Source organism: Acinonyx jubatus, chromosome C1 (genome assembly GCF_027475565.1).
Source record: "Acinonyx jubatus isolate Ajub_Pintada_27869175 chromosome C1, VMU_Ajub_asm_v1.0, whole genome shotgun sequence".
In the NCBI taxonomy this organism is placed as follows: domain Eukaryota; kingdom Metazoa; phylum Chordata; class Mammalia; order Carnivora; family Felidae; genus Acinonyx; species Acinonyx jubatus.
In genome coordinates, this window is record NC_069381.1 from 68,096,710 (window position 1) to 68,120,806 (window position 24,097).

At 36.5% G+C, this 24,097-nt stretch overlaps 1 long non-coding RNA gene across 1 annotated transcript in view; it reads left to right on the forward strand.

Annotated features, from left to right (window-relative positions):
- LOC128313907 (uncharacterized) overlaps nucleotides 1-24,097 on the forward strand; it is a 224,010-nt gene that overhangs the window by 126,713 nt on the left and 73,200 nt on the right. The gene's annotated exons all lie outside the window — the stretch shown is intronic.

Sequence of the window (24,097 nt, forward strand, 5' to 3'; positions counted from 1 at the left end):
CATATATTTTCCTTAAGGCCTATGTTATACTTACCTTGAACTCTTTTGGCTATTTTGTTAATTTTGAAAAATTGTTTGGCATTGTGATTATTATATTTTTCTAGTTGTTTCTAGCCTTCACTTATTACTTTTTTGTATTTGGGGGAGGGGAGATTCTGTACTGGTTCAGTTTGATTGTTTGAATGAATTCTTCTTGGCATGGCGTTTTGCAAGAAGCTTTTGTGAAAAAGCGATCATGGTAATACTATGGGGTGGTAAGAATTCACCTTGGTACACAAGGAAACCCAAGATGCTTTGTTGGATGTGTGAGAGATTTATTTTAGTCATGACTCCAGAGCCAATAAAGATCAACAGCTATAGGAGACTCTTAAATCCCAAGTTTCTCTCCTCCAATCTGTCTCCAATCTCTCCAATCATGCCAAATATGTTTTTGTGTTTCCTTGAGGAGTTCCTGATACATCATGGTACCATATGGCATTTTCCCACTAGCCTAGGCATTCCGTTTCTTCTGTTTTAAAACAAATGATTTTAAAGAAGATCATTGCTTTCGCTCCTCAGATGAAGTTTTTACTTATGAATAACTATGCTCTGCTGGCTGTGTTTGGGATCTGCAGACTTTCTCATTTGGTGTTTTCCCATACCTGTCCCTCCTTTGCTACATTTGGTGGTTCTTCGGCAAATATTAGAGTTTAGGGTTACAATGTTCTGTAATTTTGGAAAGATAAAAGTATTTTTAATTGTGTTTCCTCAGTTATGCTCATTGTTTTTCAGTGATTTCTAAGAGAAGATAAAGACAGGACTGTAAGTTCTCTGTTCATCGACTTTCAATCCTGGGGGGCTACAATAAATGTATGAATCTTTACTTACATAAAGAATCCAATAAGGATGATGCTGGGATCCTGAGGTATTTGTAGCATATGAATCTGCTGTCAGCCTCAGAGTTGCTTAAGGTATGTAGCATAGACTTTGAGGAATAAACTCAGTTTTGGCCTCTTGTATGTGTTTGGGAGGTATAATTTATGTACGAGGAAATTCACCAAGTCTTAGTTTTTTTTCTTAACTTTTGCTCTTCACAATTTTTCTTTATCTCTCTTATCTCATACTCCCCATTTATTTTTATCTTACTTGCTACTGGTGTTGTATCAAATAGGAAGTTTGGTCACAAATAACGGAAAACCCAACTCAAAATGATTTAAACCAGTAGTTATCGATCTTTAATATGCCATCAAGATCACTTACCCAGAGTTTCTGATTTAGTAGGTTTGGGGTGGTGTCTGGGAATTTGCATTTCTGACAAGTTCCCAGGTAATGTGGATGCTGCTAACTTGAGAATCATACTTTGAGAATCACTGAGGTAAACAATTGGATATATTATCTTGCAGTAAAGGATGGAAGGATGCCTCAATGGTTTGCTCATGTGATATTTCAACAATACAATTATTATTTCTTCACAAAAACATAGATGATCTACCCTCATGGAGCAAGCTGGTCGTAGCATCTCAGAGCACAACAGCGTTCAGAAACCGGGGGTGGGGGGGTGGGGAATAAATACCTGATCCTCTTGTCTCTTCCAGAGCTACTTTTCCATGAAGCACTCTCATTGGTAAAATTAGGCAACACAATCTTTTTAATGCCTATTTACTACAAGGAGGTTGTAACTAGCATTCATTGTTAGATAAGACTAATCAGGACTTCCCTCCTATATCTAGCTCCATTCTGGATAGCCAAATCAGACCAGCGCTTGGGGCTGAAAACAGTGGGGGTTAAGTTGCTCCATGGGGAAAGTGGCTGTGCTGTTAATTACTGTGTAGGAATGTTTCCTTAGGACTTTTACTGCAGTTTGGGCCCAGTCTTTCCTAGTTTATTTTCATCTGTTTAGGAGTTAAAATCTAAGTGTTAAATGCCACATTAACACCTCCTTGTTAATTAGCATGAACAACAATGTCTCAATTGATTCTTTTAAATTCTCTAGTTCTATTCTTCCTGTCTTTTAGAGTAATCAAACTCTGTACAGTTTTTATGGTATAGTTGTGCAAAATGTGTCCTTCAATATTTACCTTAGTTTTTATTTTTCTTCCCTGTTTCTGTAACAAATATAATTTTTTTTTCTGATTCTGGAACAGACTTGGAATAACCTTTCTTCCGCTGAGATTCTAAGCTGCTGTTTTTGTTACTGTTATAGATATTCCACTGCTTCATTTGCTGATGATTGATTCACAATGACCTGTTTTCTCCAGGTCATACAACTTGTTTGCTTTATAATAACAGGGCCAGAGAATTTTGTAATGGAACTTAACATATGTGAAATAACTATCATATGTCATACTATTATTATTATATAGACATTTTATCAAGTACACACACACACACACACACACTCAAAAATAATTAGCTTGACAAAAAGTGAACATTCTCATTTTACCACCAATCAGATCAATAAATTGAACAATCCATAGAAGCTTCTTACATATGCCCTCCTAACCAATATCCCTTCTTTTCCACACCAAAGGTGACAGATTAGTCTTGCCTATTTTTGAACATAATATAAGTGAAATCACATAGTATGAACGTTTTGTGTCACGCTTCTTTTGTTCCATCTTATATGTGATATTGATCCCCTGCCTTTTCATGTGGCTAAGTGCTTGCACACATGTATACTCCTGGTGGTAAGGGGAAGTTCCAGTAGCTTCATATCAGGCGAATACTTCACTATTTTCTCTTCTTAGCTTCAGCAGTTCTGGTGGGTGTGTATAGTGCTAGTTGTGGTTTTAATCTGCATTTTTCTCATGACTAATGAGGTGAGGATTTTCATTCCAAATTCATGTCTTTAGTACATATAAGACTATTCAGATTTCTGGGTTTTTGTCATCAGTTTTACTAACTTATGTTTTTATAGTCACCTTTCTTTTCGTCCTAATTTTCATGTATATTGGCTTAAGGTTGTGCATAATAGCTTCCTCTTGTATTCTTAATCTCTTTAAGTTCTGTATTGATGTCTGTTTTTCATTCCTGATATTATTTGTATTATTTTATTATTTTCTGCTTATTTTTTCTTTGCTAGAATTTTGCTACTCTTATTTGTCCTTCAAAGAACATAATTTGGATTCATTTTTTTTTCTTTTGAGGTGTTTTTTTTAAACTTTTCACTCCTTTTTTCTTTATTCTCTTCTTTTCACTATCTTTGGGTTTAACCAGCTGCTTTTTTCCTACCTTTTTGTGGTGGATACATACATAGTTTATTATCAGCCTTTTTTTTTTATCTCTTTCAATATGCGTATTTAAGTTTTAAATTAATTTTGGTTTTCATTTAGTTAAAAACAGTTCTAATATTGAGATTTATTCTTTGCCTATGAGTTACTCAGAAGTATAGTGCTTAATCTCCAAACATTTAGGGATTTTTTTGTTAACCATTTGATGTTATTTTCTAGCTTAATGCAATTTTATTCCAAAAGCAAATGATATATAATTTCAACCATTTGAAATTTGTTGAACTTGCTTTATGTCCCTGCATATGGTCGATTTTGTAAATGTTCTACTATTGTAGGATGCAATGTTCCATACAACAATTATATCATTTGTCATTCATGTTGTGCAGATTCCTCTATTTTTACTGATTTTTGTTTGCTTGTCTTATCAAGTATTGAAAGAGGTGTATTAAAATATTCTTTCATGATTATATATATGCTTATATATTTTTTAATTTATTTAATTTTTTAAATTAATTTAATTTAATTTGTTTCATGATTATATATATGCTTGTATATTTTTTAATTTATTTATTATTTTTTCTTAGAGAGAGCTTGAGCAGGGAAAAGGGGCAGGGGGAGTGGGAGGGGTGGAAGAGAGAGAAAGAGAGAGAGAAAGAATGAATTCCAAGGAGGCTGCATACTCAGCAAGGTGCTCTAAGCAGGGCTTCATTCCACGACTCTGGGATCATGACCTGAGCTGAAATCAAGAGTCAGATGCTCAACCAACTGAGCCACCGAGGGGTCCCATGATTATATATTTTTGAGTTCTTCTTTTATGTATTTCAAGTTTTATTTTATATATTTTGAGATCATGCTCTTAGGTAAATACAAAGTAATATTTTATATCTTCCTGGTAATGTAACCTTTTATTGTTAATAACTCCCTACTATTACTTTTTTCTATAAAAATTTGCATGCTACATGCCAAATAATTAGGCTATAAACGACTTTCATATTATATAACTTGGGTGACATTCCACAGTTTGCCAGGATTATACACAAAAGAATTGCTGTGCTCCAGGTCTCTGGTGATATTCAGCTGTTTGCTGGATTTTCTGATTCCAGAAGTACTTTAAGTATTTCCTTTAGTAAAAACTTTATGATGAATATTTGCCTTTGGGACCTTCAATTTCAAATGAGTCTCATTATTTCCTAAGAATCTATCTTAGTCTCCTTGGGCTGCTATAGTGAAGTACCATAGACTTAAACAACGGAAGTTTATTTTCTCATAGTTCAGGAGGCTGGAAGTCCAAGATCAAGGTGTTAGTGTTTGATTTTTTCTGAGGCCTCTCTCCTTGGATTGCAGATGGCCATCTTCTCACTGTAGCCTCACATGGTCTTTCCCTTGTGTGCATGTATCCCTACTTTCTTTGTGTGTCCAAATTTCCACTAATTAGAAGGACACCAGTCCGAGGGGATTAGGGCCCATCCTAATGGCTCATTTAACCTAATCAAATCTTTGAAGGCACTGTCTCCAAATATTGTCACATTCTGAGATACTGGGGGTTAGGGCTTCAACATATGAATTTTTGGGGAGCACAGTTCAGCCCACGACAGCATCATGGCATACTATATCCATGACTTAAATTAGCAAGTAGAATGAAATTTCACTGTGCACTTTCTTTGTTGTTATATATCTTATAAGCTAGTTTATATGATATCCTTTCTTATATAATACTTTTATGTAATTAAGAAATTTTTGTCTGTATTTTAGGTGCATTTTTTTTAAATGTTTATTCATTTTTGAAAGACAGAGAGAGACAGAACGTAAGTAGGGGTGGGCGGAGAGAGAGGGGGACACAGAATCCAAAGCAGGCTCCAGACTCTGAGCTGTCAGCACAGAGCCCGACGCGGGGCTCGAACTCACGAACCGCGAGGTCATGACCTGAGCTGAAGTTGGACACTCAACCGACTGAGCCACCCAAGCGCCCCTTAGGTGCATTTTAAAATTTACAATATCTTATATCTGGATATTCCATGTATTTACTCTTTAATATTTAGCAGCAAATGTTTTCTTTAGCAATTCACATGTAAAATTCACTGATATATTGAAATGGTTCCTTGTATCAAGACATTAAGATAGACTTAACTAATTAGAATATATTTTTTAAATTTTACATAGTTTAGAATCCAGGCTATCACCCATCTTGAGTCAGATCTACTCGTTAAAAAAATGAAAATTGTGGTGTTTTCTTACGAGGCTGATAAGTCAATTCTAAACAGAAATTGCACCTGGATGAACAATGTAGACATCAGTTTTCATTTTTCTTGTTCATATGTTTATCAAAAGTTGAGTGGTATAAATTCCAGCCTGAACGAAAAAGACATCTTAGATGATATGTCAGATCACTCTGTAGTTTTAAAAAAGAAAACATTTTTTCTTTCTTCTCAGCCTCTCTTTCAATTGGATGAGGCCCATGTGATTGAATTCTGGCCAGTGGAGTTTAGACAAAAATGATGAACACTGCTTTCAGGATCAACCAATTAAAACCTTCTATAGTAATCTTCCTCTTTCTTTCCCTGTTCCTTGGCAAATAGAGAGTGCCCTGTGGATCCAGAGGAGGGCAAAACTGTAATTGATTGGCTCCATGATTGACAATATAGAAGGCTGTTCACTGACCAGGAACATATCACTTATGTGAATGAAAAATAAACTTGATTGTACTAAGCCACTGGGATTTGGGGTCTGATTGTCACAGCAGCAACCATTTACTTAATAGGTACAGATGGTCAAAGTGCAACTTGATATTACTCATGTAACATTCATTGCTGAAAAGCTTTCTTTTTGAATATCTTATTATAAAGCACTTCAGAGCACTTTTCCTTAAATTCTTTCTACTTGATTAAAATGCCATCCATATTCTATGTGATGTTCATGAAAAACTCGATATTTCTCCAACCACCTTTTCTCCAGTCTTAACATTCTTCATTTTGTTTTACATTATTTTGCTTCTGGTTTGACTAATTTTCCATTTATTATTCCTCAGACATTCAAATAATTCCCTCCTCTGTACATTTACTTTCCTGATGTGTCTTCTCCCACATTCTTATTTAAGCTCTGCGTTATTGGGAAAGCTTTTGTCACTGCCTCAATCCTCAATGAATTTCTGCAATACTTATTTTTTGAATGATTATTTTGGCACTTACCAAATTGATGCATTATGGTGTAAGGAGAAAGGAACCTAGTCTTTATCAAGCACACCTAATATACTACCAAGTATTTTAAATCTACTTAATGGCTACAATCAGTTGAGTGCATAGCATATGCTAAATGCTTGATAGACTCTCATTTAAGCATCAGAATAACCTTATGAAGTAGATCTTTTTCACTCCCACTGTATAGAGGAAAAACTGAGGGATTAAGGAGGGGAAGAAATTTACAAGCCGGTTGGAATCTAACTTCAAAGATTAAGCTTTCCGCACTCTACCCTGTGTTACTTACCTTTAATGAATAGTGTACGTTTTTTAAATTAAACTTAAAACACATCTTTTATTTTCTATAATCGGAAAGTGTACTGTGTACTAAAGTTACTTAATAAGTATTTGGTGATTAGTCACTACATGTCGGTTCATTTCAGAATTGATCTTTATTTTAGGAAAATGTGCTTAAATTTATCCTTGACCTCTGGGTCTACTGAGGTGAACATCTGTGTTCAAATGCACAACACTGGTTCTCTAGTCTGGAATTCTGTGACTCCCACCAGGAATTGCCCTCCATTGTAACCCAAGTTCTAGGTCAGACACTGAAAAATAGATTTCCTGGGATTATTCCATTTTTAAGTAAAGGGCACCCAGATCAAATCTAGACCACGACTATACTGTTAATATTTGTTGAAGTTTGAAGTTCCTATGTTTACTGGTGGGAATCCATCTTGATATTCCAACCTCTATGAAATAATAAACGCTCAGAATTTGCCTGCTTGATTATATAATCTTACACCAATTTCAAATCTATGTTTTTTCTGTAAAAAGGAATTTAGAAGATGTTTAAATGAAGATCAAAATGGAGAGAATCTAATTAGGGCTATATCCAATTACAATCCTACTTTACTTATTTAACATTATTTGAAAGCTCATCTCATATATTTTGGTCGCTGAAAAATACTAAATTATTTTAATTCTTAATAATATCATTACACTCACAATCTGTTATCAGGTTTTCATGAATTTTACATATATTTATTATTTTATGACAATTTATATATTTTATGCATTCCAGTTTTCAGCAGAAAAATGGGTTGTAAATAAAGTAAGTTAATTGCTAATATATATTCCATGACTTTAATGGCCTTTTCTTCCCTGTGGACCATTATTAGTTTTCTCCTAAAACCCTTTTAATTAATCAAAAGAAAATGGGAGATTTCCATTAATATCTGAGCATCTTTTTTACCTTAATTTGTTCTGAAGTGCATATGTGTCGTGAATTGTGAGTTTCTGGGCAGATAGGGGGAAAAGGAACCTCCATGTTTTCTTACGTAAGTGAAAAATGGCCACTTCATGATCTGACAGCTTATAGTGTTACTGGCCTTTTTTGTAATAAAATGTTTATCCAGGCTTCTTTGCTCTTTTGTTTGATAGTCCCTGGGAACAGAGTGCTCATAAATGTGGCAATATCAGATTCACTGACAGATTTTTAGAAATTATCTAAACCAAAGTTGTATCATTTGAACATTTCATTTGGGTGGAAGGAAGAAAGTAAGCATGTATCACCAAGAACTTCACTTCTCAGTGTATACTCAGCCAGCAGAACTTCAAGTCAAAAGAAATACATGTCATTAACCTATGGATTTCAGAAAAAGAAAACAATAAATGGTCTCTGGGGATTTTGTTCATGGGAAGGATGCTCTATTTAAAATTAGTATTCTTGATGCCAGGAATTACAAAAAAGATATAAAGAACCTATTGAGATACTTGAGAATACTGAAGAATCAAATTAAAACACTAACTTATATGTGTTTTTTTTCTTTCTGATTTTAATTTGTACCATTCTCCACATATAAGAGATATTATCACTCAAAAACCTAAGTGTTCAGGTGGAGCAGAATCCCAAATGAAGGGAGGCTACAGAAACATCAAGAGGGTAGAGTCCATTGTCACTGGGTATTGTGCAACCCACAAACGAAATTACTACTAACGGATCATATCCCAAACTGAATTCACTGGAATAGCAGAAGACAAGTGATAGTCTTTCTGATATCCTGACTGGAAAGATGAGTGTGAGTCTGTACCCAGAATCTAATTACAGGCAAGCCACTAATAAAACCACTAGATACTTGACAATATGAGAGGGAAAATTGTACAAACAGAAAATTTATGACAGTGATCCATAGCACCGCTGCAATAAAGGAATCTAGTTTGAGTGACACTTGCTGAATAGTAATAAAAAATTAGAAGCCCATTCAACCACCCGGGATACTATCAATATTTACTTCTTCTTTGGTTGTCAGTTTCGTGTCATGCCCCCAAACCTCCTTTAAGAGAGAGAGAAAAAAATGTAGGATCTCCTCCCTACATAAATTTAAAGCATAAGTCTTTTAGCTTTTAGGATTTTTTTTTATTTTTCTGCAGGCAAAGGCAAGGGATTCGCTTTTGTCACTCTTAAGAAAAGCTGCTCTGTAGTTAAGAACACAGTTTTAGAGCCAGAAGGCATAGATTTTTATTCCAAATTTTCCATATGATAGAATAATGTGGTCCTACCTGCTTATGTATTGATTCTCTCATTTTTAATATGAGGACGGCCATAATTACTTGAGGAAGTACTAAGAGAATTAAAGTAGACATTAACTGTAAAGTACAATGTCTTACAAGTAGTAAACACTCAATACACGGTAGCTAAAAAAGAGAGACAGAGAGAAGCATTTAATTCTGGTTCTGTAGTAACTTTTAAACAATACGGTCGAAGCATTATCCAAAAGATCAGGTCTATTTAAAGCAGAAGTAATAGATTACTCTATGAAAAGATATATGCAAAAAAATTATTTTTCTACATAGAATTCTAATTTATTGCTGGTTTAATTGCATAGTTTTAATTTAACAACGCCATAATTGAAATTGACCTTTACTTGTTATTGATCATCAAGGACAAGATTCCTAAGAACATTTCCTAATTCTCACTGTAACATATAAAAGTAAAAAGTGAAATACACTGGATAAAATATGATGTAAAATACATGTGTTAAGCAATGAATAATAATTTCTTTAAGAGCAGTTAATCATTGGTTAACATTTTTGTTCTTGAAATAGTAACATTTTTCCCCCCAAGTGGATTTGTAAATATGTATCTTTTCCCATTCTTGGCCAAGGATTGAGACCAAAATCAAATTATTACAAGAAAATGGCACTGGTCTGGAACATTCCCATCATTTTAGGTATTGGTAGAATTTCAGAAGTCTTTACTGACTGCTCAATTTGGGAAAGTAATATCACTTTTGATGATTGATTGAATTTTAGAAGGCTTTACTGAGGACTAATATTATGGGGTGGGTAAGAAGCGCAAGTCTCTGGTCAGTAGCAAAAATCTAAAATAATTCAAAAGTAGCCTAACTGCAGGCTGAAGCAAAGGTACTTCCTGAACATACATGGCATTTAGCATGTAAAAATCAAACAAAGCAAAAACAAAGTGACATAAATTTGGCATCATGCTCCACTTAAATATAAAAGCCATTCCTACAAACTTTCACATGACAGATAGATATATACAATCAATTAATAAGCAATCACAACTTGTTTTTCCTTTTATATGCATTGTGTTTTGCTAAGAGAAGGGAAGAAATATGAAGAGGAAGGAAAGACTTTGAAAGACAGCAAAAATTCATAATTCCACCCTCTTACTTTTCCTTTTTTCTTGTCAATGGTTGGAGAATGAGGCCCCAGAAGATCTCTCTCTCAAGGAAGCTAGTTAAGACCTGGCTTAGTTCTCATTGTTAGATATGAAATTGGTTATAGACTATGTCCCTGGAGCTCTGTTTTCCTCCACACCATCCTTGAGTGCCAGATGGGCCACTGTTATCTTTCCAATTGCATGGAAAAATAAAAGTAGTAAGTCATGTATTTAGTTCTTTTACTAAATGCCTTGCAATTCCATACACTATTATTCTAAAGGAAATTGGGCTATTTACTAATAAGGTATTGAGTTTTTAAGGAGCAGCAAAGTTTGACATCTTTAAGCAAAAGCTTCACATTACTGGAACAGGAAGACCCCAGTTCAGTGTTCCCATAAGAGATATGGCTTCCACACAATCCTTGATAACTCTGTAAATCTCTTATTCTATACATGTACATGAAACTCCTACAGTCTGGGGGAAAAATGCTTCATTTTCAGAGCATCTTGATATGGTGATGACTTTCAGTTGCTCCTTTTTTTGGAGTCTTATATTAGTTGCATTATTTTTAGGTGTGTCTTTTAAAACTTTATTCATTCTGCTGTTTTGACATTGATTTGATTTTTATTTTACTTCTCTGTACGTTCTTTATTAAAACTGAGAACCCCCCAACTTCCAAAATTGGAATGTGGGATGCAGGTTTGGAAACCACTTCTCTGAAATGTCTTGTTCTTCTTTTTAATGTTAGAGGAGAAAATGTTTCACAGTGTAGACTGACATAAACCAATCTCAAATTAGAGGGATCTCTAGAGATCTAATCTCTAACTAGACCTTCTTATACTAGATGGCCCTTCTCTGATGAGGGAAAGATTCTGGCCTTGCCCTCCTCGTCCTAGATTATTGAGCTGGGTGAAAATCTGACCAGGTTAGATCAATCAGATTTGACTGAGAAGACATTTGGAATTGGGATTCAGAGACTTTAGTTGGGTTCTGGTAGTGCAAGTTCAAAAAGATGGAAAGGGCAGCACGCTATTTTTCATTGGAACATAGGTTCTTTACCTTGCTTATCTAAAATTAGAGAAAATAATCCTAAGAGTTTTGGAAGTATTTATATTTTGGTAAGAGCTCCCAAGTTCTTGCATGGATAAAACATGCTAAACAGAAAATGGGTCTGTATCTACATAATAGCCATGATGTATGAACACTGGCAATGGCTAATGTCAATCCACAGGAAGGAGGGATGATCATTAAAGTGACAAACCAGAGTACTGTTTCTACTTGTATTCTTAAGAGTCACATGTTAAAGAAGGGTCTTTTGCTTTTTTTAGTACCATTCACAATGCCCATGCAAAAATAAACTGATTTCTATTTACAAAGAGTCAATAATGGTATAAAAAGGCAGATAAGGAAAGAAGGAAGTCCTCAAAGGACTTCTAAGGACGGAAGTCCTCAAAGTCTTACTTTAGAAGTTTTATCTTGCTTATGCTCAATTTCCACAGATATGAGTGTTAAATTAAATATGGCCCATGAATTTGATAACTATTCAGGTCATTTGCCTTTGTCTCTGATACAGCATAAGCTGATATAAACTCTGATATAGCACAGATGTTAGTAATAAACAGCCTGCATTATATTCGATACATATACCCCCAAAATAGCTGTAAAGATGTATAGATGTATATATAGATGTATAATATATGTATTTTAAGGTGATACATATATACATGAATATAGATAATATATCTAATAATCTGGATAAAACACATGAACATAGATAATATTTAAATATATTTCTAAGAACACCTGGGTGGCTCAGTGGGCCAAGTGTCCAACTTCGGCTCAGGTCATGATCTCACAGTGCGTGGGTTTAAGCCCCATGTCGGGCTCTGTGCTGACAGCTTGGAGCCTGGAGCCTGCTTCGGATTGTGTCTCCCTCTCTCTCTGTCCCTCCCCACTCGCGCTCTGTCTCTCTCTCTCTCTCTCTCTCTCTCTCTCAAAAAGTAAATAAACATTAAAAAAATAAACATAAATAAATATGTTTCAACTTTGTTTTTCCTATTAAAGATATAAGAACTTGAGATTTTGGTGTTTACTCATAAAATAGGACTTGGGAAGTCTGTAGGGTAAAACAACAGAAGGTGAAACATGCTATCCTCCTTTCTTAAGAACTAGCAGACTAAACTGCGATAAGAAAAGTTCTCTGGCATGGCCTGATTCAAACTGACTTAAGCAGATGGAGTCAAACAATTCAAGATACACCATGATAAAAATAAAGATGCCCCAGCACTATGTTTTCTTCAAAAGTAGTTAAGCATACCCAGCTCCCCTCTTCAACACCTTTTGAAAATATGATAACTGAAAAAACATAGCCTGGTGGCAGATGAACAGAATTCACCAGTGGAATTCGAGGAGGTGATTAAAAAATATAAAGAAGAAATGGAAGCAACAAAGGGGAATTCTACTGGGAAATTGCCTCGTCGAGGATCCTGACAGAATCTGGAGGTTCTCTTCTGAGTTTGGGACTGATTACCAATCCATTCGATCACACCTTAATCCACCACCGCTGGGTTGGACCTAGAGCAACACAGATTTTTCTGTACCCCCTGCCGAGAGTCTAATAATCCACATCCTTTCTTTTGAAGGGTAGAAATCTCAATAGGATTGGAAACAAGTCTTGGAAAAGGTGCCAGCAGGGGGCTTGTTTCATTATAATAACAAACCAGCTCCTGTTCAGAGAGAAATCACACTGAATTCCTTGCTGTCTTGTCCTAGTTGATTCTTTTTTTTTTTTTATCCTAAATATTTACCTTAATCCCTTTAAACCAAGGCCCTCCCAAAGGAATAGCTACACTTCTTCCAGTATCTGGAGACCATTCTCTTTTGTGGCATTCCTTTCCTTGTTGCTATGGGTTCACTATTCTCTCTAGAGAGGATTTTTTTTTTTTTTTTTTTTTTGCTTCCTTACTTCCTGGCTCTACATTTCATTTTCATTCTAAACTGATAACTTGAATTTACTTTTCTTCTTCATGTGGGCTTTTTTTCAAAACCTGAATATGGAATCCTTTAGATATAGACAATCTGAAATAGCTAAGTAGGGTAAATATTTATCTATATTATTGATGTAGATTGTGGTCAAATCCTGACAGAATAAGACATTCATACTGAGCTTTCTGCTTACATCATCCTTGATTTAGCCACAGAATCACTGTCATCCTCACACCAATCAAGTAGCAACAAACTGATTCTAGTAGTTCTGAATATATAGCATTCTCTGGGCAACGCTGTTTAGACCAAGTTGCCCTTCTCTGAAGATGAAGTGAACCCTGGCCTTGCCTTACTGGCCCCAGCTTATTGAAGTGGGTAGGCATCTGACCCAGGCTGGATCAACCAGATTTGATGGAGAAGACATTCGGGGTTCAGAGATGCTAGTTAGGTTCTGATGGTATTTGAACTGAGTGGGAATGCTGCCCTTAAGGACAGCTGTGTTCTGTGCCTGGTGAAGCAGTTGAGAACTGATGTGAAAGGAAAGAAAAATTAGGCTGGTATTCAGGGACTAATAGGGAAGAATGCAGGGGTCCCTCAGAGACAGAGAAGAAATCAATTATAAACTTGTGATAGTATCAGTTTATAGTCCTAGTTCCTAGTGAAGTCCCCATACTTCTTTACTTTGGGATCTATGAGATAGCCTTGTGTCCCTATAATAAATCTACCTTTTTAATTACACTTGCTTGATTGGGCTTCTGTTACATGAAACAGAAATACTTAGGAACCAGTCAATTGGTTTCACGATGGTCATTGAATCATACCATGTCTTAGCTAGATTAAAGATATGTAATTTGGGGCTCCTGGGTGGCTCAGCCAGTTAAGCCTCCAGCTTCAGCTCAGGTCATGATCTCATAGTTCATGGGTTTGAGCCCCACATCGGGCTCTGTGCTGACAGCTCAGAGCCTGGAGCCTGCTTTGGATTCTGTGTTTCCCTCTCTCTCTGCCCCTCCCCTGCTCACACTCTGTCTCTTTCTCTCAAAAATAATAAACATTAAAAAAATATATAGCTAATTCAGCTCACTCATTTTGCACAGAGAAAACTGAGACCTATGAAAAATGTGCTTATGGTTGAAAAAAGGTAATTAATGGCAAAATGGAGGGTAGAAATATAACGAGTGCTAAGAAGGGTTGGCAACACACAACGAAAAACATGATCAGGGAAGAGCCCTGGAACTCAAGTCAGAATGTGAACACTAGTCCCTTCTTAAAGACTCACTAGCTGTGTTACCTTGAGTTTGTTTTTTGGAGCTTTGGGTTTACATGTGTTAATAAGGAGTTGGGACATATGTTCTATCTGGTCCTTTTTTTTTTTTTTTTAATGTTTATTTTCAAGAGCGAGAGAAAGCATGAGTGAGGGTGGGGCAAACAGAGACGGGGGACTGAGGATCCCAGAGGGCTCTGCGCTGAGAGCCCAGTGTGGCATTGGAACTCACAAACCCAGTAGATCATGGAAGTCAGACGCTCAACTGACTGAGCCACCCAGGCACCCCTATCTAGTACGTTCTAACTCTAAAATCATATGATTCTCAGCAATGTCCCCAAACACAAAGTGAGTTGGGTATCATAAGTAATTATCTAGAAAATGTGAATATGAACGTGGTTGCTTGGGGAGGAAATAAACTAGTTCACATAGGTGAGTGTCCAAGTGTTAAAATGGAAGCATTATTTTACAGTTCAAAACTTCCTGCTCAAGTCAATCAGGGGGCTACCAAGGTAGTAGTTTTACTTTGTGGGTTTTTTATTTTTCATATCAAATCAAGTAGTAAACTGATTATATGTGCAGCCAGTGGGTTTGTATTGAGAATCTGTCTGGAAAGCATCCAGAATCAGCTGCATGCCAAAATGACATTCCTTCTTCCAGATAGTAGGGACATTGAAAGGTTAACTGTAAATGATTTTGGGCTCTTTGCTCTTTGAAGAAATAGAATAAATGAAAATAAACCAATCTCTCTCTCTCTCTCTCTCTCTCTCTCTCTCTCTCTCTCTCTCCCCCCTACCCTCCCTCCTTTCTTTCCTTTTTTATTTCTTCTTTCCTGGCTAATGATATGTTTGTAGAATGAGTGAAAGTATGAGGGCTTTTCTTATTTTACCTTATGAAAGATAAAGAACAAAGAGATTGTCAATGGAGTGCAAATTTTCCATCTCCAAAATTTTAAACTCCTGACAACACATAAAATACATGCTTATCAGCATATACATGGGACCTGAAACAGCATAAAATTACCTCCATAATATATACCATATACCATCAAATCCCCTCTGCTAGCGTATTGAGATAATTTCCCAGTGGGTTACATCTCTGTCTGATTTCCTCTCCCTGCCCCTTCCCGAAGCCCTTCTCATCTGTCTCATGCTTTGACTAGTCTACTGAATTGTCTCATTTGTCAGTCGGTAATAAATCTCTGTTACCACATTCAGTAACCTTTCCTCAGGTCGAAATTCTCTTCATCACATTTGCCAGTTTCGTACATTTGCCACTTTTCCTTCTTAGAACTCTTTAGTTTGTGCTTCTTTGTAATTTCATACTTCAGGTAAATCTGACCACTCCTCCTTTCTGTGTTCGTTGATTTGTCCTCCTCTTCTTATTCCCTAAATATGGACATTCTGAAATGTCTTACCTTGTTCTTTTCCACCCCTGATACGCTCTGTGGGTGTTTCATCAGGTCCTGTGATTTATCTTAAACTATCATTCAGTGAAGTGTGGAGGAGACTGGGTGTCCCTGGGAGAAAAAGTAGTGAGGAATCTAGAGGCCAAATATCTCGCTCTTGAATTTAAAGTCTTTGGGCATCTTTCTTCAGCTCAGTTCAAGTTGTATCTCCTGTTACCTATCCCCTATTTTAGAAATTTTATCTCCCTTTTTCATTTCTCTAATATGTCTTGTGTTTTTATACATATTGCTCTTCCTTAGAGTCCCCTCTGTGTCATCTGTAGTTGAGAAATCCTACCTGTTCTTGAAGATCCAATAAAAATAGGTTTTTTATTCATTCTACAAACTTTTTCAAAAGTGCTTAATATGTTCCAGTCTTTGTACAGTGTGCTGAGGAAGCAAATTAATGACATAGTCCCTATTAAAATGGAAATATACTATGTGATGTAATATATAATATGTAATATATAGCTATATACTATAGAACATATCATCGTAATGAGATACAGTAGCACACATACTAATCCAGCCTGGGAAACGTCCTCTGGAAGGGTTACTCTTAAGCCTGGTACTGAAGGAAAAGTAGAAATCTGCCAGGTTAGGAGCACCTGGGTGGCTCAGTTGGTTGAGCGTCCAACTCTTGGTTTCAGGTCAGGCCATGATCTCATAGTCATAGCTTAGGACGCTCTCTCTCCCTCTCTCTGTGCCCCTCCTCCGCTTGCATGTTCTTTCTCTCCCCCCACCCCAAAAAAAGTCTACCAGGTTAAAAAAATGATTGGGGTGTTGGAGTTTTTCCATGCAAAGAGGCAGCAAGTTTATTAAAGCACACAGATTATGTGAGAGAGCACAGAACTCTAAGAGTATATTAAGCAGTTTGCTCTAGGCAGAAATGATCTTTTCCCTCTCCAAAGTATTATTCATGCTATACATAGGGCATTTTTAACGTGCTGCTTGCATTTTGGTTTTGTCTGTTTCTCTCTAATTCTTATAAAAAGCAAAGATTATGTTGTATGTCATTATGCATGTTTCTCTTCCCAGCGAGGCAGTATAAACTTCATAGATGGTCAATATGAGACAAATGCCAGCTGAATGATGCAAAGGTGGCATCGACCGAGTATGTTAGTTCTCATTCACAGGTTTAGTCCTCTAGACTGAGGCAAATAAAAAACTGACCTTTCCAGGGGCACTGCATCACTCAAACAAAAGTGTGAAACTACAAGCAAACTTTATAAAAAGAAAGGTGGAGGTTTTTGATGGATTTTTTACTTAAACAAAAGGGCACATCAGGATCTGTGGATTTTTCCATGGAGCTTTTTGGGTTTCTTCAGTACAGGAAAATGAAAAGTTATGCAGAAATTGAAAAGTTATTGTGACTGGCGTCTTGAAAAGGAATGACACAGGATTCTCTTAAATGTAGGAATGTCATAATAAAATTTCTATTACTGGAATGCTATAATTTTAAACTTCTGGAGTTTTAAAGGTTAGGAAATTCATACAGAAAGCTGACCAAGCACCTTAATTCTGCCACTTTGGCCACTGTTTGGATTACCTGTAATCCACCTTTGGAGAAGTCCACACCTCTAAAAGCTTATTTTTGAGTGTTATGAAAGTGAACTGAGGTCCTCCTGATAATATTGTTAAGTATCTGACATTTTCTCTTCAGACCAAAAGAACAAAATGTGATGAAAGCAGAACAAAATTGGACATTTTATTGTGTTCACATTTTTCTCAGTTCTGCCCCCGACCCTCTTCACCACCACCCCACTGAAGCTGTGAACCCAGTGCCAATCAGGACCATATCCTTGCCTTTTGGCTAGTGTTTTTAAGGCTTTCAGGGTCCTAAAGGGCCCCAGGTATTGGTAATTGGTGGCCACTAGCAAAGGCAACTTCCTTTCAGAAAAGAAATCTAAATTAAAAATTCACGAACCCATGAATTGGTAGACTAAAACCCAAAAAGTCAAAGGATATAAATGGAAATCAAATTCTGTCAATGATAATCTTAGCCTTTTTTCCTCACATACACACCGAATCTTAGCAGCTAATGTTATGACTGCCTAAAATTTCAAGTCTGAGAGGTGCGTATGTAAGAATCTGAAAATATATAATGCTATTTTAGAGTGTGTCTGCTTTTCAACATCCTATAGCAAGTTTTATCGTTGTTTATTTCTTTAAAATACTATCCACATTGTTCCTGCTCTGCATTTGCAGTGAATCAAGAGCTCACTCTATTGGATTTTTGATTGTTCATTCAAAACCTCTGTTCTGTGGCATAAATTAAGAGCAGCGTGCGCAAGTTTGGCGGTTTTACTTGTATCCTGTTTGTATTGCGAGTCAAGGTGTGCACTGATCAGCTGCCATCACTGTTTAGCATCTCTACGAGGCTAGGTTGTCAGGTTACTACCATCTGTTATTTCATGACTCCCATTCTCCAAAATGTTCTGATTATCCAAGACTTAAGTTGAAGGTATTATGAATGGCAGGAGGGCTCTACCATTTCCACTCCAGGTTGCTAACCGTGGGGACTCTAACTGTTCGACTCCAATTCCCTAATTGCTTGGCATATTACAACATTCCCCTTTATTTGTTATTTAAAAATTAATCCTCACTGATCACATTGGAGTTTTTCTTATAACGTTATTCATAACCGTGGTTGGAATGCAAAATAACATAATCATAATTTCTGTTTCTGTTTTTTAAAGAAATACTAATCAATGAACAAGAGAGAAAGGAAAGAAGGCCCCCAAGTAATGGATAGAGTAAAATTATAAATGTTTCAAGAGGATAATCCTCTTTATGTCTTACAAGATGATAAAAGAAATAATATCCCTTCAAGTATCTGGTGTGTGTCATCTACTTCATCTCTAATCCTTACAGCAGTCCTTCAAGTTCAAGGATTATTACTACTATTCTACAGACAAAGAACTCAGGCTGAGGGGTTAGTGGTTTGTAAGGTGTTAGGGCACTGAGTTGGATGTGCCAGAATCTCAATTTATTCTCAGGTGTGCCTGACTCGAAATTCTGTTCTCTTTCCATCATGGCATACAGCCTCCGTATATCTTATGTTCAGTCAAAAAGACCTCAAAAATAAGGTCTGACCCCATCTAAGCTCTGGGTTAGGGACATGTTGACTCTGTGTGTTTCTTTGTACCATTTTCATCATTACCAGACATACAAAATTTATATGTATATATATAAATATATTTGTGTGTATATATATATTATATATATATAATATATATAAATAATATATAAGTAACATATATATATTATATATATATATATATATATATATATTATGTATATATATTTGAGGGGCTCCTGGGGGGGGGCTTAATCATTTAAGAGTCTGACTTCTGCTCAGGTCATGATCTTATGGTTCACAGGTTCAAGCCCCTGCATTGGGTTCTGTGCTGACAGCTCAGAGCCTGGGGCCTGCTTCAGATTCTGTGTTTTCCTCCCTCTCTGCTCCTCCCCAACTTGTGCTCTGTCTCTGTCTCTCAAAAATAAATAAATGTTAAAAAAATTAATATAAAAATATGTATATATTTGGAATTCTCCTTTCTTTTCAGAGTGTTTAACATATCCAAATTAAAAACAACAATAACAGCAACAGCAAATTTTGCCAAGAGGAAACTTGGAAGTTGAAGTGATTTGGTGAGCATATGGCAAAGTAAACCCCTCCCAGGCTATGAGCAGTTATTACGAAAAGGAGTAAATAATTTAAAAAAATTATGAGCAGAAAGGCATAACCCTAAAAGTGGCATAAAATATTGCATTAAGTCAATTTTTGAGGAATTGGCATAAATATTAGCATAAAATATTGCATTAAGTCAATTTTTAGGAAACCTGAAAAATAATAGGTATTGGAGTAATCCACAGGAAATAAAAATATCCATATACTAAAGCAAGGATAACTAGGCTTAAAACCTTGTAATCTTTATTCCAGGTGTTGGAAAACTAAATCTGCATAGTAATTATGAATAAGGTTTTGCAACCTCTTAAATAAACAAATAAATACCTTTAAGTTTCATAAATTAATATTTTCATTAATAAAAGCAAATGGTGCCAGAGGAAGAAATCAGAGAGTTGAAATTCTGTGCTATGACTTCCACTTAATTTAGTAAAACATGTTACAGAATGCTGTGTAATGGAACCAGGTTACCTTTGGTATGCTTAGAGATCAGGATTAAGATTTTGACAGCATAAAATTATGAGACAACCATCCCACTTATTTAAATCAGACCCTTTTTCATAATACAGTGTTTTCATCTATGGCTCTGGGGATCAGAAGAGTTTCATGGCACAGTCAGGAAATGACATCAACTGTATTCAGTGAGAGGGGGTCATAAGCTAAAGAAAGAAAAAATTATTCAAATTAATCTCTCTTTTCTGAGTTTAGTACAGTACCTAGTGACAGAGTAGGTATTCCTTAATGAATAGTGGACATCTATCATGTGTTTGTCACTATTCTAGGAATTGAGACAAATTAGAAAGACAGTTACTGACTTCAGAGGGCTAACAGTCCACTTTAGGGAATAAAAATAAACCATAAAACATGATGCAATATGTAGTTTATGAAAAAGTTACTCACAGGATACTAATGAAAGAGGAAATTTAAGTAACCCAAATTGCAGAGGGAGTTTTGGAATGGTTTTTCTGTGTTTGATCTGAGTGTTAAAAAAAAAAATGTGTAGGTATTAACAAAAGGGAGGAAATAAGGGGAAAGCTGTCCAGATGGAGACAAGAATGATCAAGTGTTTTTGTGTGACTGAGACATAAGTGTATGTTGATGAATGACCAGAGATGAGCTAGAAAGGTAGACAATGATTACATCATGAAAGAAGTTACTAAAAAAGGAGGGGGGAGGATTTTATTTTCAATATGATTAGGTAGAATTGAAAGTTGTAAATTGAGGGAACATAATCAGATTTGTATCACACATACATCATTCTCAAGGCTGGCTGTGGAGTTATGAGTTCAAGACTTGAGAGTGAGGCTGTTTAAATGACCTAAGGGAAAAATCATATGAATCTTCTACACTAGGACGATGACAAAATGTAGATAGGAAGAGCTAGATTTTCCCCCTATAAAGAAAATAAAAATCTTCATGTCATCATTTATTGAGATTCTGGGGATCGTTTTTCACTCCGTTTAAACTAGCACACCTTGAATGCTCCAGAAGTTAGTATGAAGAGTGGAGAGATACTGAAAGAAATAAAAAATTAAAATATGTGGGATTAATTTGATGTGGGGGGCAGTTTTCAGGTGTCAGGGAAACTGATATTAGAGGCTAGAAGAAAGGCAATCCATGTTTTGTGGTGATGGAAGTCTGATATGTTACTTGGAATATGAAGGAAGGAAGACAATAGACCTAATCAGTTTGCATGACATGACTATGAGATCATGGCCTGACCTGAAACCAAGAGTTGGATGCTCAACCAACTGAGCCACCCAGGTGCTCCTAACCTGGCAGATTTCTACTTTTCCTTCAGTACCAGGCTTAAGAGTAACCCTTCCAGAGGACGTTTCCCAGGCTGGGTTAGTATGTGTGCTACTGTATCTCATTACGATGATATGTTCTATAGTATATAGCTATATATTACATATTATATATTACATCACATAGTATATTTCCATTTTAATCGGGACTGTGTCATTAATTTGCTTCCTCAGCACACTGTACAAAGGGAAAGAATTGGCTATAGAATGTTAGTAGGATACATTGACTGCTTTTGGGAGCATTTGACAAGACACTAGGAGAAAGAGACAAGCTTAGAAAATAACTGGACAGTTTGCAAGTAAGACTGAAAGAGTATACAGTCCAGAAATTACAAGAGGCAATTCTTTTTAAACTCCAAACAGTAAAAGCCAAAAAAATTGAGAAGCAGCTTACACCACAAAGACCTATTAAAACTCATCCTAGAAACAAAGATAAAACCATGGCTATCATATCTATGGTTAAAGCTTCTACATGGATTAAGGAGTGACCACCAAACCTTTTCAGTTCAAAGAAAAATCATTTAGAGAAAGGAGAATAGGGTATGGCTCTATCACTGAAGCCATATGACTTGCAGGTATGTGCAGTTAAGTCAAGGGAGTGAGGCATGTTTTGAAGGAAATTCTTGGTGTAGCTGTTGGCATGTATAGCTATTGAGCACAAGAGAAAAAGACACCAATGAGTAAGACACTAGCTTCTGGATTGACAAGATTTAATGACTGCTTGATACTTAAGATGATCCTATGGCTTCCCACTTTCAATACATAGGAAGAGGACTGAGAAGCTGTGTGGCCTGCCAGGGTGGCCTGTTCATCAGTGTCTCCTTGAAAATGACCAGAGAGTATAATGGACAAAAATCAGAGGTAAGGACCATGGAGAACCCTGAACTAGAGAACTTTCTCCAGGGAAAAGAATTTGGGCCTGATCAAGAAGCATCCTACTCTAGGCTAGGTGCTGTGGATCAATGTCTAGTGCGTGTCTCTCACTCTCCCCCCTTCTGAATAGGAGTGTTTACTGCAATTCTCTTGCTCCTGTTCCAACATTTCTTATTGGTTGTGGAAGATACAGATATCTTGCCCTTTTTCATGTATAGTTTCCCAGATGAAGAGAAAGGCAGCCTGTGTGCGATGTACGCATTCTTGCATATAAACTCCATGTGGAAACCTCCATGGATAGCCCAGAGTTTGATGCCATGACTGTATGGAATTTGGGAGTTTTCTCACCTATAGAAAAGATGAGCATATTTTTCTGCAGAAAGAAGGATGAACCAAACATTTGGTGACCCAGAAGGGCAGATTGTAATGGACATTGCTGATATTTGTTCAGACATTGTAGGTTCTTTTTCCTCCTGTCTCCCTTGTGATTGCATTGTACCATGTGACTAGTCCTGGCCAGTAAGTTGTGAGTAAAAGAGTAATGTATCATTTTTAGAGTGGAGGCCCTTCTGAAGACATTTTTTTTTGTCCTCTGACACAGTGAATATGAATATTCAAAGTGTCCTCTGTTTTGTCAGCCTGGATCAGAGTGAAAAGATACAAAGCCTCCAGTCACTGTAGATTTTTAGCATGAATGTGCAATGTTCAATAAAGCTTTCTTGTTCTAGGTTACAAAGATTTGGGGATTCTGTGATACTGCAGCATAACCAATCATCCCTGGTAGACACTGGGTCACCAATACATATATTTATTTCAGTTCTTTCTTTGAGTACGTACAAAGGGGCCAACAAAACTCCAAATCAAAGAAGGTGTGGAAAATTGCTCACGTCATAAAACTTTCCTGCCGCCAGGGTGGTTCAGTCGGTTGAACATCCAACTCTTGGTTTCGGCTCAGGTCATGGTTTGTGAGTTCAAGCCCCATGTTGGGCTCTGCACTGATGGTGTAGAGACTCTTTGGGATTCTCTCTCTCTCTCTCTCTCTCTCTCTCTCTCTCTCTGTCTCTGCCCCTTCCACATGTTCTTGTGTGCACACTCTCTCTTTCAAAATAATAAATAAATTTTTTAAAAAATACAAAACTTTACTTTCAACCCCCTTTCCCCATCCCCACAGCCCAAAGAAAGAATTAAATTTCAATTCCTTAAGATAAAAAAATTTAAAAAAGAGCCAACATATGCCTATTTGAAAGAATGAATGAATGATGACACATAGTTGCACTAACGTTCATGTTTAAAGGGTTTGATATTTTTCTGTGGAATTGTGTTTAGAATTACAGTTTTTTTCAAAGCAATGTTCCCTTTAGTTGGTAAGTCTTCTTTAAAAATAGGAACTGACCTGTCAATTTCTGAGAAAATATTTGACATTATGTAGTCTGTTTGAATAATTTATTGTCCCGCGTTTTTCTTCTTCATTTTCTTGTGCATCTGTTTGACAGAACCTATGGCGCATCTAGAACACTGGCAGAAATGGGATGGGCAATGTGATTTTAGCCGCTAAGGAAGTTACACCAAAGTGAGGCTTCAATATGGTTGAGTAAGCCAAGCAGTTATATCTGTGACAGTGTTCCAAGGCACTGGGTTAAAAGAGTGCAGTGTGGCTGAGAACTGGGTCGCCCCAGATAAGAGGGAAGAAATTGGTGAGGAAAGAAGAGATGGAGAAGTAACAGGCTCCAGAATTTCATATTTCTCTAGAGGGTAACAGGGTCCCTAAAGGACTTCAGGCGGAGAGGCGGGGCGTGTTTCACACTTGCAATTTAGAAAGATCCTGCTTACCGTGTTTTGCGTATTCAGCAGCTTTTCTACCTTCCAGATACCTCCTCCTCAATTCTATTTAACACTAGTAACTGAGTACAAACCTTCCAGAAAAGGAGTAAAGAGGATGTGCCCTGAATTTTCTTCTTCAGATA